General features: G+C 34.2%; 1 protein-coding gene across 1 annotated transcript in view; it reads right to left on the bottom strand.

Moving 5' to 3' along the window:
• Positions 1-15169, bottom strand: part of LOC130443940 (putative autophagy-related protein 11) — a 129380-nt gene that overhangs the window by 15430 nt on the left and 98781 nt on the right. The gene's annotated exons all lie outside the window — the stretch shown is intronic.

Here is a 15169-nt window from a genome sequence, read left to right as displayed (position 1 = left end):
AATAAAAATTTCTGTAATGAGAGTATTGTTCTGATGCCATTAAGACACTACTAAGAGTATTTAGATTCCATATAACTGAAAATAAAAAAATGTATGAAATATCAAAGAAACTCGCTCATCAGATTGGGATCAACATAGTACCCAGTGTGGGTCCAGATGGAGGCTGTAGGTGAATGTCCAATTATTTGATAAGCAATAACCAAATGGCGTTTACGACTGTTTATAATGAGAGCTTAAAGGCAGACATCACTGATAGAGAAGAGTGGACGGGGTCTCTAAGCCAGTAGGAAATAAGCAAATTTTATCGCTTCGGGAACATGCCATAAAGACTGAAATGATATGCTCTAGGTAAGTTCTGAGGTACAAAAAGTCCTTAAATAACTGGTGATTGATGGCTAGCAGGTTCAGCTTCTTGGGATCACTAGGCTAATTCGTTCGCCAGATTGGGATTAGCATGATACCAATGGTAATGTAACTAAAAGTATAGCTATTATATCCCTGAATTGTCTGCCCCTATGACAAGCTCTGCGAATATGAATGAAAAGTTCAAGACGAGGGAAGGCACACATAGGTGGGCCTTCTGTCTCTCTTATCAATCAACTTGCCCACCTGAACCGACATTCTATTGGTCATTAGCCTCATAATTTGCTCACTGACATTAAAAGGTTCAAGTCCAAGTATTGAAATCTTTGCAATCTTTTTCTTGGTTTAAATTATTTTGAAAGTATTTCTACATAATATTGATATTCTAATTGTTAAATCCATGTATGTAAAAAGCATTGTTTTTTCCAAAATATAGTTTGTAAGCATGGCACAGTATTGTAAAAAAATCGCACACAAAAACTTTTATTTGCTCAAATAAATGAACTTCATTCTTTGAATACCGTACTATTTAGAATAGAAATCTATTAGAAAAAATATATGTAAAAGATAATTTTAAGAAATTAATACTAAGAAAAAAATATTGTAAAACTTATCGTAATAAAGGCTCAGTTTTTTAGCTTTAACTGATCTACAAGGTTTAATTATTTTTTCTCTGAGTTTTTCAGGATTTATAACTAGTTTAGAATTTAGAGCTACGTCAATAAATATTTTGATTTGAATAGCTACAATGAAAAGAATCATTTGAAGTTAAATCTGGTGATTTGAAAGGCTACTTGGCTATATAACCATCAACAATACATTATTTTTTTTTCAAGGAATATTAATTTGAAAGTTATTATTAGTGTCAAAATGGTATATCTATAATGAATAATTATGATTTCTAAGAATGTTTCCTGGAGTTATCGATATAAAACAATTTATTCTTCCTAAAAACCCTTCACTACTCCCTTGTCGTGTTATACAGGTAGTCCCCTGTAGTCGGGACTTGCATATGCGAACTTCTCATTTCATTTCACGGCATAATGACGTTTTTACCTGTATTAATAAGTCACAATTTTTGCGAGGTATAAAAATTACTATTATCTACTAATACCATAAAAAATGCATTACTTAATTACTTAATATGAAAGCATGCTAACTAGTTTGTATATATTACCTCTAACAAAAAATTTCAGGTTTGTATTGCCCGATTATGTCCAAACTTTCTTCCTAAAGGAAAATAAACAGTGTGGGTTAAACAAAAAAGCAAAAGCACATATGGCAAGTTTTTGTGCAATGTTACCGTTAGAAAAAATAGTTATACTTCAAATTTGTTTTGATATATACGTTCTATTGTAGCAATAATTTCTATGACCATTTTTAGTACCTACAGAAAAATTTTAAAAAAAAGTAGAAGTACAAGAAAAATATTTGTTATCTACATAGGAAAGAGTAAGTAAAATTAGAATCTTCATCAACTGAATCGTGGACAAATTTTCAATCACGCGCTCGCAGTCTCTCGTTGATGTGTTGTAAGCTCTAATCCAAAACAAGTGAATCACTAGGTGCAAGAACGTTTGAATGAATTAAGAAGTTCCTAAATGTGGTTTGACGCATGTGTCAGATACTGTTGTACAAAAACAAAACTTATGGCGCTTGCCATGTTTGAGAACAGCAATCGAAAACACACCTCGTCAATCCCAAAAGATATTTACTATAATCTTCCTGCGTCTTAAAATATCAAATCCGTCCCCATTCGTTCTGAAGATCTCTAAGTTTCTTCCACAAAATTTGTAGTATTTTAGATTTTCATTGATAATTTCAAACAACCAAGTCCTTGAAACTTTTAGAGAAAAATAAGTGAATGCTGCGTTTTTGTAGATCGACGGGTTTGATGAATATTTTCATCAACTAAACGACCATTTTGTCCACTCTTCTATTCAGGCCCGTTACTTTTGAACCAATGCACAATTTTCGAACAGTAGTACTTACATTCCTTATATTCATATATCTATACAATTTATTCAAATCTTTTGGGTTTTTATCAGCAAAAAGCAACACATTGTGAGGGATTTCTGATTGGAGTGCATATTAAAAATTTGATTTTCAAACCACGGATAAAGTGGAAATGTTCCTGTTTTGAGGGTTGGACACCGACTGAGTTATTACATACGCAAAAACCAAAATATACGTGATTGTATTTACGTATATCGTCATCAGACTGAAAATTTCTTAGCTTTAGGAACAGCCATTGTAATATAGGTTTCTCTTCAGTCCTTCCCTTCTACCCTTGAACATTCTGCCGTTCAAGGATGGACCGACCGAATGTCGATGCTAAGCTTGGCAGAACACTGCGACGACTTAAGTCATAAACCTCGTAACTCCATAGCACCAAATTTTACAATAAACACAAAAAATTTGATGATGAAAAAAATTGAATGAAGACTTGACCTGTTTTTTTTAAATAAATGATAGAAATAGTGACCAGATATCAAATTCGAAGAAAATAATTGAAGAAAAACAGTACAAGTAAACTAATACGGATTGCGGTTAGCTTTAAATAAAATGGGGTTTGGAGTTTCGAGATTTTCTATTTAGACTTTTAAATTGTAACAGATTTTTTTGAGCCTTTACGAGTTTTTCTGTTAGAGGCGTTCTGAAATTATGTATCTTATGGTATCAAAATGTTGATATAAAAAAAAGGAATTATGTGGATTGCAACTTATGCCGACATGTGGGTGATTTGCCACTGTCTTCCGACTTGTGGCTAGATAGTCTGGATTAGCAAACAGAGCAACAATTTACTAGACCATGATGACCATCCCTTACTGTAATGTTTTTATAAAATTACATTATAATATTGCGTAATTGTCAAGTGTTTGAAACTGACAATTATCAAATAATATAATATAATAATAAATAATTAGCGTAGCAAAAAAACGGAACTCCAGATAGTGCAATTTTGTGAAGGTTTGATTCTGTGGTAGAAATTTGTCTACATCGTTTCGGACGGGCTCTCACTTAAAAACTATAAAAAATTTTGCAACTGATGAAGTTTAATCGGAATGTAATTTATCAAGGTGTTGTTGTTATACTGGGTAAAGAATAGCAATCAGCTAGGAACAATTTAAAACACACTGGAAATCAAAAAACCCGATGATTGGGTGTCTCGTGAGTATCGGCGATACTTTGTTGAATCTCAATGAAATGGATAAAATATGGCAACAGATAACGTGAGGAGTTATAAAAGATTGCAAAAGTTGAACAAAATAATATATTAGAAAAATCGATAGACTATTTAATTTATTTATAACGGGAAACTTTCTTTTTTGAGAATTGCGACTATGTATGCCTATTGAAAAAGCCAGAACAGTATTTATCAGTACGAGTTTGAAGATTTAAAAATGCAGTATATGATACCAAGAAAAAAAACAACAAGTCTTTTATGACCGTTAGTTCCTAGTGTTGATGTTAGAATATCAATTAAATTTAAATAAACAACATTCTCACTTGAACATAAACGCTATCATCAAGTTTTTAAATGGATGATATATTTATGTTTTTTAGGATCATGACGATTTTAAATACAAAGTGTGTGACACAATTGTTTAAGTTACAAATATCATATAAAAATTCATACTTTAACGATTTCTGTACCAATTAGTTTCTTTTAAAATTTGTAAATATAAGTTTCCAAGTTTCAGTAGTCCGTCCATGAGTTCTTATAAACAAAACAACTGTGATTATTATTCAATATCCCTTTATTTCCATACACTTTCCAGAATATCCTACTAAACTTAATTCGGCATTCAGCATTGCTAACAGAAAATAGTGGGTGCTCAATCTCTGTGAAACCACATTCGTGTATAGTAGTCAGTGCATACCTCGGCTGATTTTGCTGTGCCATTTTTCAACATTTCCGTGACGTAACTGTCTGACTAAGTCCAAGTAACATGTGACGTTCATGGTTGTATCTGATTCATTAAAATTTTCGAAGGGATAGCTTCGCAGTTCCAAAATATTGTAGCCATCACTTTTTTGGTACTTTTCTTTTTCTCATGAGCTCTCTTCTTGGTCCTAGCGGCAAAGTTCTAAAACTTACAACATTCTACTCTACGCTGTTTTTGCGTTTTCAATTTTTGAAAATGATGGACACAAGTCAACGTAAACAGCCTCTATTTTGTTTTGGATTTGTGTTGAGGTTAATCCTTCTTTGGTCAATCATTTTATAACAACGCGAAACTTAATTTGAGACATTTTTTAAAACAACTTGACTGAGTAGTCGTGCGAGCTCTACTATAATAAAATGGATTGTAGCAGCAAGTTGAAACTTTGTGTAAAGCTTGTTGAAGATTTTGGGAAAAGCACTCTTTTTGCTATATGAGGACAAGAGCTCATGGACCGCACTACTTACGTGTAAGGTAATTTTTCACTTGTATTTTCGTGTCATCGTTAGAAGTTTATTTAACATAAAAGCATCGCGAAATGATTTTCCCGTGTGAATTCAAAATTGAAAATTAATTAGAATAATAACAGAAAAAATCAAATACGTATACGAAAAAAAAATATCTATTATGAAACGGTACTTATGAGAAGAATCAATTATGAAAAAGTCAACGTATTGGACATTCATTCTGAATGAAAACATCACCTAAGCCAATATTTTATTCTAAACATTGCAAATTGTTGCATTACGTGCGTTTATTATATTCAGTTAGAATGTGGTTCTTATATAAAAGGATGTCTTACCGAGCAGTACACAGGATTTTTATTGAAAGCGACAGATACTTATTTTACTCAGGACCGGATTAAAAGGTCTTGAGATTTTAAGGCAAAAAGGAGTGGAGTCCTCCCCAAAATAATTTCTAAAATGGAAGAAATAACTATTTTCACTCGAGTATTTTAATAAATAAATGAAGTAATGCTCCAAAAATACTAAATCTTCCCCCATTCGCTTACTTTTCTGGAAATCTGCAACAATCTTCTACAAAGTTGGTAGTCTAGCTTTTAGTTGATAATTTCAAAGCGAACGCTGAGTTATTATGAAACAAAGGGTTTGATGAATATTTTTATCAACTTTCACGATCAGTTCGTCAATTACAATAATCAGAGGTTCACTCTTATTCTCTGCTTGAACGTCAAAAATCACAATATCATTTAAAAATATAATCAAAAATAAGAATGGCCTGAAATCAAATATTAGTGTTAACGAAAGGAATCTTCAAAGCGTTTTTTGCCCAAAAAATCAAAATGTTACTTTTGAAGTTTGAAGACTACAAAGGAAGAATTTTCTTATGTATTAGTTTATATCATAACAAAGATAAAGTGCTATTATATAGTCGTGAGGATAGAATACGGGCTAAATATCCTCAAGTAATTGCAGGTAACTGCAATTGCAAGTAACTTGCCTTATGAAAATCTGGATACAGGCTGATGGTGAATGTCCAATTATTTTGATACCAAAAGGCGCCAACGGTTTAGAGGTACACAGTACGTAGACTTCTGCGGTGGATAACCCAAAATAAGCAAATTATTCCCGATTGGAAAACCGTCTACCAAGCTGAAGTTTTCGCTATTATAGAATGTGGACGGGCGATACTTAATCGACGTCATAAAAGCCCAGTAATCAGTTGCCCAGTTGCTATAAAAGCCATAACATCTGAAACGGAGTGTTCTAGACTTGTACTGGAGGACAAAAAAGTTCTACAAGAACTGGTGAGTAAGAGCTGCAAAATCAAGCCCGATGGGTACTCGAACACTCAGGAAATAAGGGTAAGGAGGATGCTGATTTGCTTGCCAGATTGGAATTAGCTAAGCCACAATGGGTTGAAGAATTCATTATCATATAAGTTTAGCTATTACTTCTCTGAATAGTCTGCTCACACGACAAACTCTGCGGAGACGGATGCAAACATCTGTCATAAGACAAGCATGCCAGTGCTTTTCTACCATAATTTATTGATAACATTAAGAATGAAGTTCTTGTGTCTTCTTGTCATAATACATTTCTAAAAACAAATAGTACCCAAAGCGTGCATAAACAGCCAAATACAAGACCCACACTGTTTATTTTAATTTTAGACATATATAATAGAGTACATCAATCTATGTGATAAATGACAAAAAAGCAGTGAATGAAAATGTTAGTCAACTATTTCATAAGAATCAGAAATCATATTATATTGCATTTGTTATTTAATTACAATACAAATGTGTCGACTCGCCATTTTTTGGTCGCTTCCTATCTGTATAAATTCGCCTTTCTTACTATATTTAGCACCATGCCAATTCTGGCTTTCTCCTATAATAAAATATATGCTGAAAGGGAGATGTACTGATACCAAATCTGACAATAAGTTGGCCGCGATATAATAGAGTATTTTGAAGAGGTCTTATTCAAATCTTATGTTTGTTTGCTTCGTTCTCAATAAAATGATTCACTATATTTTTTAAACACTAAACTTATACTTAAACACTAATTTATATGATATTAGATCCGTTTTAATTGACATTGATCTCGGTAATTTTTTTAGATTTCCTTCAACTTCCAAAGTACTGATCATACTGTTTACACTACCATTACACAAACCCTCACACTGACAGGTAAACAGTTTACCTCCAGTTTCTGAAGTCGATAACTTGGTTATCGAAACGTGCGCCAAACAGAAAAATTGTGAGTGTTGGTGTGGTAGTAGTGTAAACATTGTGATCAGTATGAATATCACCAACGGTTCCAAAAATTCCAACTTAACTTCCAAAGTAACAAATCTAAAGTATTTAGATTTAAAGTTTTTTCCTCTCGTTCTCACCGTTTCCGGTTTTTACATATAAAGTCGTTAAAAAATCGACATAGTGAACTGATCAAATTTGACCATATTCAGAGATATGTCAAATTGATTGCAATACATGAATTTTGGCGAAATTACAGACGTGTAAAATGAAAACGTCTCTGTGAGATTTTTAAAAGTATTGCGATTTTCTCCTTTTTACATGTCATTAGGACTTTTTGGAAATTATGATCGGGTTAACACGATCATGATCTGAACGTTAGGAAAGTAATCGAGTCGTCGTTAATTATCATTCTGAAACTGATTGAAGTAGGTCATGTCATATGGTAATAATGTACAAGGGTTATCTGAAAAGTTTCCGACCTCAATCTGAAGATGTTCGAAATGAATTCTCAAAGAGGTTTTTACTAAAATTCAAGCCCTTTTTGAAGCTTATTGCATCGATTCATTACTGTTGGTGAAACACAACACTTCTAAAACGAAAAACTGACAAGATAGCGGATTGCAAAGAGCGAACCTGCTCGGAAAAAGGTAAAGACGGTTTCCATGGCCAAAAAAGTGATGACGACCCGTCGGGATAGTTACGGTATTATGTTCATCGACTTTCTTGAGAAACGTAAAACAGGGGGGTAATAAACATTCTTGCTTAATAAGGTAAAGAGAGAAATTGCAAAAAGCAATCGCATTTGAAGAAAGAGAAAGTGCTTTTTAATCAGAATGACGAACCTTCTCACACATCAGTGGACGTCATAGCATACGTAAACGCCTATTTTGAGAATACGGGTAGTATTGTTTGCAAGAGTTAAAAAGGTTAGGGCATCGTTGTAAAAGCGTTGACTACTATAGATCTAAGAAAAAGCGAACCTTAAGGCGTTTGTATACGTCCGTTGTTTTCATCGGACAAGGAACCGTAGATCTTTGTATACATCTGCCGGATGGAAGGTTCATTGAACTCTATTTTAATCTTGTAGTGCACGAAACTAAATACGTAAGGCAGATTTAATATATTCTTTGTCAGACACGGTTGCAAATTTATGATGCAACGAAAAAAATCATATGCATAAAATTCAAGATGTAATATGCCGTTTAGCCTCTACACTGAGTAACTGACTCAACGACTGCTCATTATAAAAATGAAATATCGTACAGAGGGAAGTGCAAGTACACGCCTTTATTATGAGCCATTTACACTGCTATTTCGACAAAAAACAGCGGATTGTTGGGTGAAAAAAACAACTGTCATATGAAATCAATCTTAATCCCTTCTTTTGATGAATTAACTGCAACAAGCTGATACCTTTTCCTATAATCCCAATCAAAACAAATCCAATTTTGCTGAATCTCACTTAATAAAACTGATTGGTTCGATTAAGAGAAACCCCATAGTAAGATCAACAAGTTGAAAGTCGTTGTTATAATGACTTTCATAGTTTATGTGTGATACATCTTTATATATAAGTTATTCACGAAAATAATATCCAGTAGACACTCCTTGTAAACTTTTCTTTGGTTTCTTGTGTTTAACATTAGCAGATAGGTGAATTTTACTTATATCCTCAGCACGTTTGCAACAAAGAGATAAGAGATCAAACCAAACTAAAAAAACAATCAGACATTACTATAAAAAAGTGAAGAACGATTTGGCAAGAAGATGGAAGAAGACAGCAAGAAAAGCTCAACATATTTAGGGCTATAAAACACAAATTATTTATAGAAAGAAGTAAAAAATGTAGATACGGAATTATAGAGCGAGTAAGAATTACGTTTTAGAGAAAAAACAATTGCGTACAATTTTTTTTCAACATTTCTAGAGTCATCACCTTATTTGGTCGACCACTGCGAATCTGGTCTTCGCAAATCGTACGGCCTCGTTTAAGCCCTGCTACCCAATATATTACTATTGACAACGAATGAGTTCTAGTTCAGCTTATATATTGGTTGCGCTGAAGCCTTTTACTTAAAAGTATTGTATCACATAACACATAACGATGACCAATTTTTTGCATGTTTACAAATTCACTGACACCGTTCACTACTGATGACTGCTAAACAAATACTAAACAACGTGGAGTCATCAATCTTGAAACATATGCTGTATGTGCGTACTTTCTAACACAGTGGTATTTTTCAAGCAACTACCGCCATCTCTAGGTCAGGCCAGGTACTTCTGAGACCATCCTCGATCAAGAAGCGTTTGATATTGTTCCTTAAAATCAAATATGGGAGAATTTACAACAAAGAGGAGTTGAAGTTGAATCTAGAAATAATATACACCAGGTAGGATAAAATAAGGACAACTTCATTACAAAAAAGGAGAAGAGGACAATCAATCTTGCTTTGATTTACAGAAAGTTTTAAGATTTTTCATCTGAACTATATAATACAGGGTGCGGCAGCATAACTTCCTTATTTAAAAAGTTCGCCATTTAGTCGGTAGATGTCGTAACGGAGTGCTAGTGGTCTCGTTCGAGAGGGGGGACTATAAAGTTTTGTCCCGGCACAGTTCAGTCGCCATCATGCGTTGGAACAGTGAGGAGCGTGCGTTTGCCGTTGAGGTTTACTTTTCGAGCGGATGTTCTGTGATCGCAACCCAGCGCGCCTTTCGGAATCGCTTTAATTTAGCCCCCTTGGCCCCTGTCCCGGACCGGAAATCAATTGTTACGTGGGTCACTACGTTCAGACAAACTGCAAGTGTGACAAGACGAAGAACTGGAGTCCCTCGGCCCATTAGATCACCGGAGAACATTGAGTTAGTTAGAACTTCAGTGTTGCGATCACCACGGCGTTCTGCGCGCAAGCATGCGTCTGCCCTTGGACTTTCCGATCGTTCTGTGAGGAGAATACTTCATGATGATCTTCATTTTCATCCATACAAGATGGCAATTGTGCAGGAACTTTCTGAACGTGACTTCAATTCTCGGAGGAACGCGTGTGAGGTTTTTCTGGAAGACAATTGCATCAACGGCCTTTGCATTCACCTAAAGTCACAGTGTGGTGTGCAATTTACTCACGTGGAATTATTGGTCCCTGGTTCTTTGAGGAAAATGAAGTCACAGTGACAGTGAATTCGCACCGGTATGTAAACATGTTACAGGAATTTTTTTTCCCACGGCTAGATGAGTTGGACTTAGGGGACACTTGGTTCCAACAAGACGGAGCAACGGCACACACTTCAAGAACATCGATGGCTGTTTTGAGGGAACACTTCACAGAGCGCCTTATCTCAATTAGGGGCGATTTGGAGTGGCCAGCCCGCTCTCCCGATTTGACCCCTTGTGATTATTTCCTATGGGGTTTTTTGAAATCCCGTGTGTATGTGAACCGTCCAAGGACCCTACAAGATTTGAAGACGAACATCCAGGAAGAAATTGCCAACATAACGCCTGCTATGCTGGCAAGAGTCATGACAAACGCCAGAAATCGGTTTACTCAGTGTATGGAGAATGGGGGACGTCACCTAACTGATTTGATCTTCAAAACTCAGTAAAACAAAACTTTATGTATGTGCCTGTATTATAAAAAACGAATAAAAATTTTCTGATTCATACAATAAGTTTTATTAACTTTTGAAAAAAGGAAGTTATGCTGCCGCACCCTGTATATATAGAGATATTGTATACCAATTGAACTTTACGAAGTTAAATACAAAGTAATTAATAATTTGGCTTTTACGTTTCTATTCTTTGTTGGAGACACATCAGTGGGAGAGGGTCACTTACACTCTACTTCCTTGTGCGTCCATTTAAGCCTTTTTCTGGGTAGGTCTATAGATCTTCTGCTATCCGCTATCTTACTACAGGACCTACTCATTTTCTGTGTCTTTGTTTTCACTGTAATTACATATCGACAATTCTCCTTTGTGACGTCTCCACGCTCATGTGGTCTCAAATATCATTCTATCTTTCGACTATTAGAAGCTTATTTATTTTCCGTCCTTCCAGGGTTCATTGAGGTTATTATATACTAAAAATTTCGTACAACTTTCATCCTACTTTCACAGCATATTTCTAATTCTCTGGATTTTAGATACTTTGTATAAGAAAATATTTTAATGTTAAAGTCATGCAATATTGTGAAACTTTAAACGTTGACATTACATGCAAAACGAGTTAACTGCGTGAGAAAGAAATTAAGAAACAGTAATAGATGATAATGTTATTAAATATAGACACAAATATTATAGGAGAATCAAGCACCACATGAAAGTAATGAGTGCTTATCTCAGAAGAACATTATAATAGTTTACTTTTATTGGCAACAAATTATAAGTAAATGTGTAAATGGCGATAAAAGTGTAAACATTCAAAGCGAATTAGTTATGTGCTATTTATATTGAAGTAATAGGCCAAGTAATATGAAGCATCTGCCATAAATCCAATTAGAAAAAACACTTTTTAATTATACTATTTAATTTTTATTATTAAATACACAAAGCGAAGAAAAAAGTTTTTTATTTATAACGAAAAATATGACTAAAGAATTTGAATGACATCAATTAATCAATTGTAGATAAGTGTGTTATGATTGAAATGAGTCCACGGTCGACCTGGTAATTAAACGAAGAGAAAATTCTCTGTACGTTACATAGATTGACAAATTTTGAATTTAAAAAGGATTTTACAAGTATGGAAAACATTTAATGAAACTTATGTTTAAGATTTTTCAATGATAAAGAAGATACGTGCAGTTAGAATGGCAATTTTATATTGCAGATCCTTGAAATCATGTAAAAAAAATTTGAACAGCTAAAAACCCATTCCAAAATTCATTTCGACAAGTTGATGAGGAAAAACTATGCCTGATACCAACTCCTGAGGAAACATCTAGACCACTACGAGTACGGAGAAAAGAAGAAAGAAAAACAACCTTCGTAAGAGCCTGATAATCCTCAAATAATGAGCAGTACCTCAGATAGAAACAGGGTCCATACTGTGAGCCCCCATCGTTGTTTGATGAAACCCGTTCCTACCTCGTCGATCGTCGGTATTCCCCACAATAGAGCTGTACCTGACCCCCCTGCCACTACATAGCAACTCACATCCAATAACTCCAAAAGCTATTTGGTACGTCCAGCCATTTTTCTATTATTTCAGTTTTTTTTATTCCTCACGTGGTAGTGGTTGGACACCCAATAAGTCGATATCACACTACAAAATGCCACTAAAAACTACCACACTCTCAGATCTGCAGAGGAAAACTTTCTTTATCAGGGCCATTCCGAAAATTAACAATATCCTAAATAAATATGTTCCTATACCTGTCACAAATAATCCGAATCCTCTCTGCGAAAGAGCACATCAACAAAAGCGTATAAATAGAAGATGAAAGGATTAAATTAATATAGAAGATTCGCAACCTCTTTAAAGGGTGCATTCTGAAAATAACGGGAATGTGTGCATGAAATATACGATCTCATTATCCTTGTAATAACCTACTGCCGGAGCTTGGTACTTAGGAATTTTTTTCATGTAGTCCATTAAAAATTCAAAATATATTTTTTCTTGCGTTTGTTTTGTTTAAAAACTGTGTTAAAAACAAAATTGGACAACACATTTATGAGATATACGAGGTGTGGCTATTAATTAACGAGACAATGTGTTGCTACATAGAAAGTAAGCATGCGCCAAAGGTTAACGACTGTTCAGGCTGCTTAGCCTGAAGCTTTTTCCCTTGAATATAATGTAAACCGTGTCTTTAGATGAACGAATATAGTTGTGGCCTTCGTTTGTATAGAATTATTGCTATAAAAATGTAGACTTAAAAATAAACTACCAGATTGTTGTAAAATTTTACATGGAACCTGGAAAAACTGCAAATTTATTGAAACAAGTGTTTGGCAATGAATGTTTGTCGCGTCCACGGGGTTTTGAGTGGTTTAAGCATTTTCAAAATAGCCGGGAAAATGTAGAAGACGATTCACGTCCGGGTAGCCCTTCCACGTCGGTAATCTTGTTCGATGTGACCAAAGCCAAGTATTCGTGCGATTTCTGAATCTATAGGAATTCACTACGAACATGTGCACAAAAAGTGTGCAAAACTGAAACTCGCAAAATGTTTGTATTGATATTTTGAATACGATTTAATACACAGTCATCAAATCTTTTAGATAAAAAAAATGTTTCCAAACTTTTTCTGTCTAGAGTTGACTCATTCATTTAAGATTCAACTGTTTTTATATTGATAATCGATATCATTGAGATTGTTGAATCATATTTGATAAAAACTGTATCAGTTGGTCCTAAATATTATACAAATGAAATATGATGCCAAAGTCAGGTTTCTAATTTGATTTATGTTATAACAAATTCCCAATTGCTTGGCCTATAATTAAATTTTGATTTGTCTGTAGCACCATAAAATTATACAGTTCTTCAATTTTATTAAAAATGTCATAAGAATTTCAAATGACCAAATATAAATTTTTCCGTGGTAAATTAAAAATATAATTGACATCATCCACGTTGTGAGAATTTCAGAACTATCAGCATAGAATTAAATTAGATGTATTTGCAATACAATTAATGTTGTTTATCATTTTCACATTTATTTTTGTGAAATCAAACCCCAATGGAAGCTTTTAACCGAATGATTTTTAAACCCATGATATACGCCACAACATGAACACAAATGTCACAGTACATTGCACAAAAATACAAAAAATAATGAAAACAGAAAATCATGTTCGTTTAATGAAAACTATTGGAATTGAATTTTAATTTCTATCGAAATAAAAATGATATGTATAAATGAATTGTTTATCGAATTTGTGCTACTTTTATGAATTTCTTTAATTTCTTATTTCGCAGACCTTTTAATATATTATTTTTGTTGCTAAGTAATCTTTATTTTAGGTTTCTTCTTATTAAAAACTAAATTATAAAACAGATAAAAAGGTCGGTCTTTATTTTGATAAAGACCGAAATAGATCGAAAGATTTTTTACCCGTTTTCAAATCTAGTTTTCAGTGAGAAAGGACCTAAAAGCAAGACAATGTAGCAACAAGAATTTGTTCACCTTTTTTAATGAATAATCTTTCAAAAAAAAAGCGTCAACATTCGAAGGATACTCCATCGTATTCTAAGGTTTAACTCAATGCTCAGCAAGAATTCTTTGGGATTAGATGCAAAAAATTGTTGAATTGCATTTTCAACATTTCTGGATTCTAATTTCTCCCACACAAGCATTTAGCCATAGATTTGAATAAATAGTAATCGAGCGGTGCAAGGCCCCAACTAAATGCTGGATGTTTTAGGAATCCAAAATCCAATACCACTTCTTCCGCGTAACTTACACAGTAGGTGGTTTAACATTGTCTCTTTGTAAAAGATCTCGCATTATCTGTCTATTATATATGTTACGTCCCAAGCCCGATCTTGTACGGAGTCGAGCTTCGTACAATGAATTTGTACGAAGTCCGATCTGTACAAGCCATTTTGTACGGAGTCGAGATTGGCGGACTTCGGACAGAGATGATTGTACGAAGTCGACTCTGTACGACGCTGGTTGTACGGAGTCGGAGCATCGATACTCACTCGGTAATGAGCGCGCTATTAAGATGTCATCATCTCTGTCCGAAGTCCGCCAATCTCGGCTTCGTACAAAATGGCGTGTACAGATCGGACTTCGTACAAATTCATTGTACGAAGCTCGACTCCGTACAAGATCGGGCTTGGGACGTAACATATACATAGGCTTTGATATCTTGACCAATCCGGAATGATTTCGAAGAACACTAAACCTTCATAATTCCACCAGACACGCAAGTCGACTTTCCGTTCGAATCGACATCTCTTTGAAACAGGTTCTGGTAATTGTCCTTTGTCTAATCACTGATTCTTCATGTTTAAATTACTTAAAACACACTCTGTAAGTTATACCTCGGTAGGTGAAATAAATTAAAGGTCGCACAATTCCGTTTTTTTTTTTCCATAATTATTGATTATATGTTGTTATCAATCGAATGTTCATTAATACTGAGGAACAAAAAGGAATCGTACCATGAAATAAGATATTGATGG

Source organism: Diorhabda sublineata, chromosome 5 (genome assembly GCF_026230105.1).
Source record: "Diorhabda sublineata isolate icDioSubl1.1 chromosome 5, icDioSubl1.1, whole genome shotgun sequence".
In the NCBI taxonomy this organism is placed as follows: domain Eukaryota; kingdom Metazoa; phylum Arthropoda; class Insecta; order Coleoptera; family Chrysomelidae; genus Diorhabda; species Diorhabda sublineata.
Note: the sequence above shows the minus strand (reverse complement) of the source record. Positions and strands in the feature narration are given on the sequence as shown.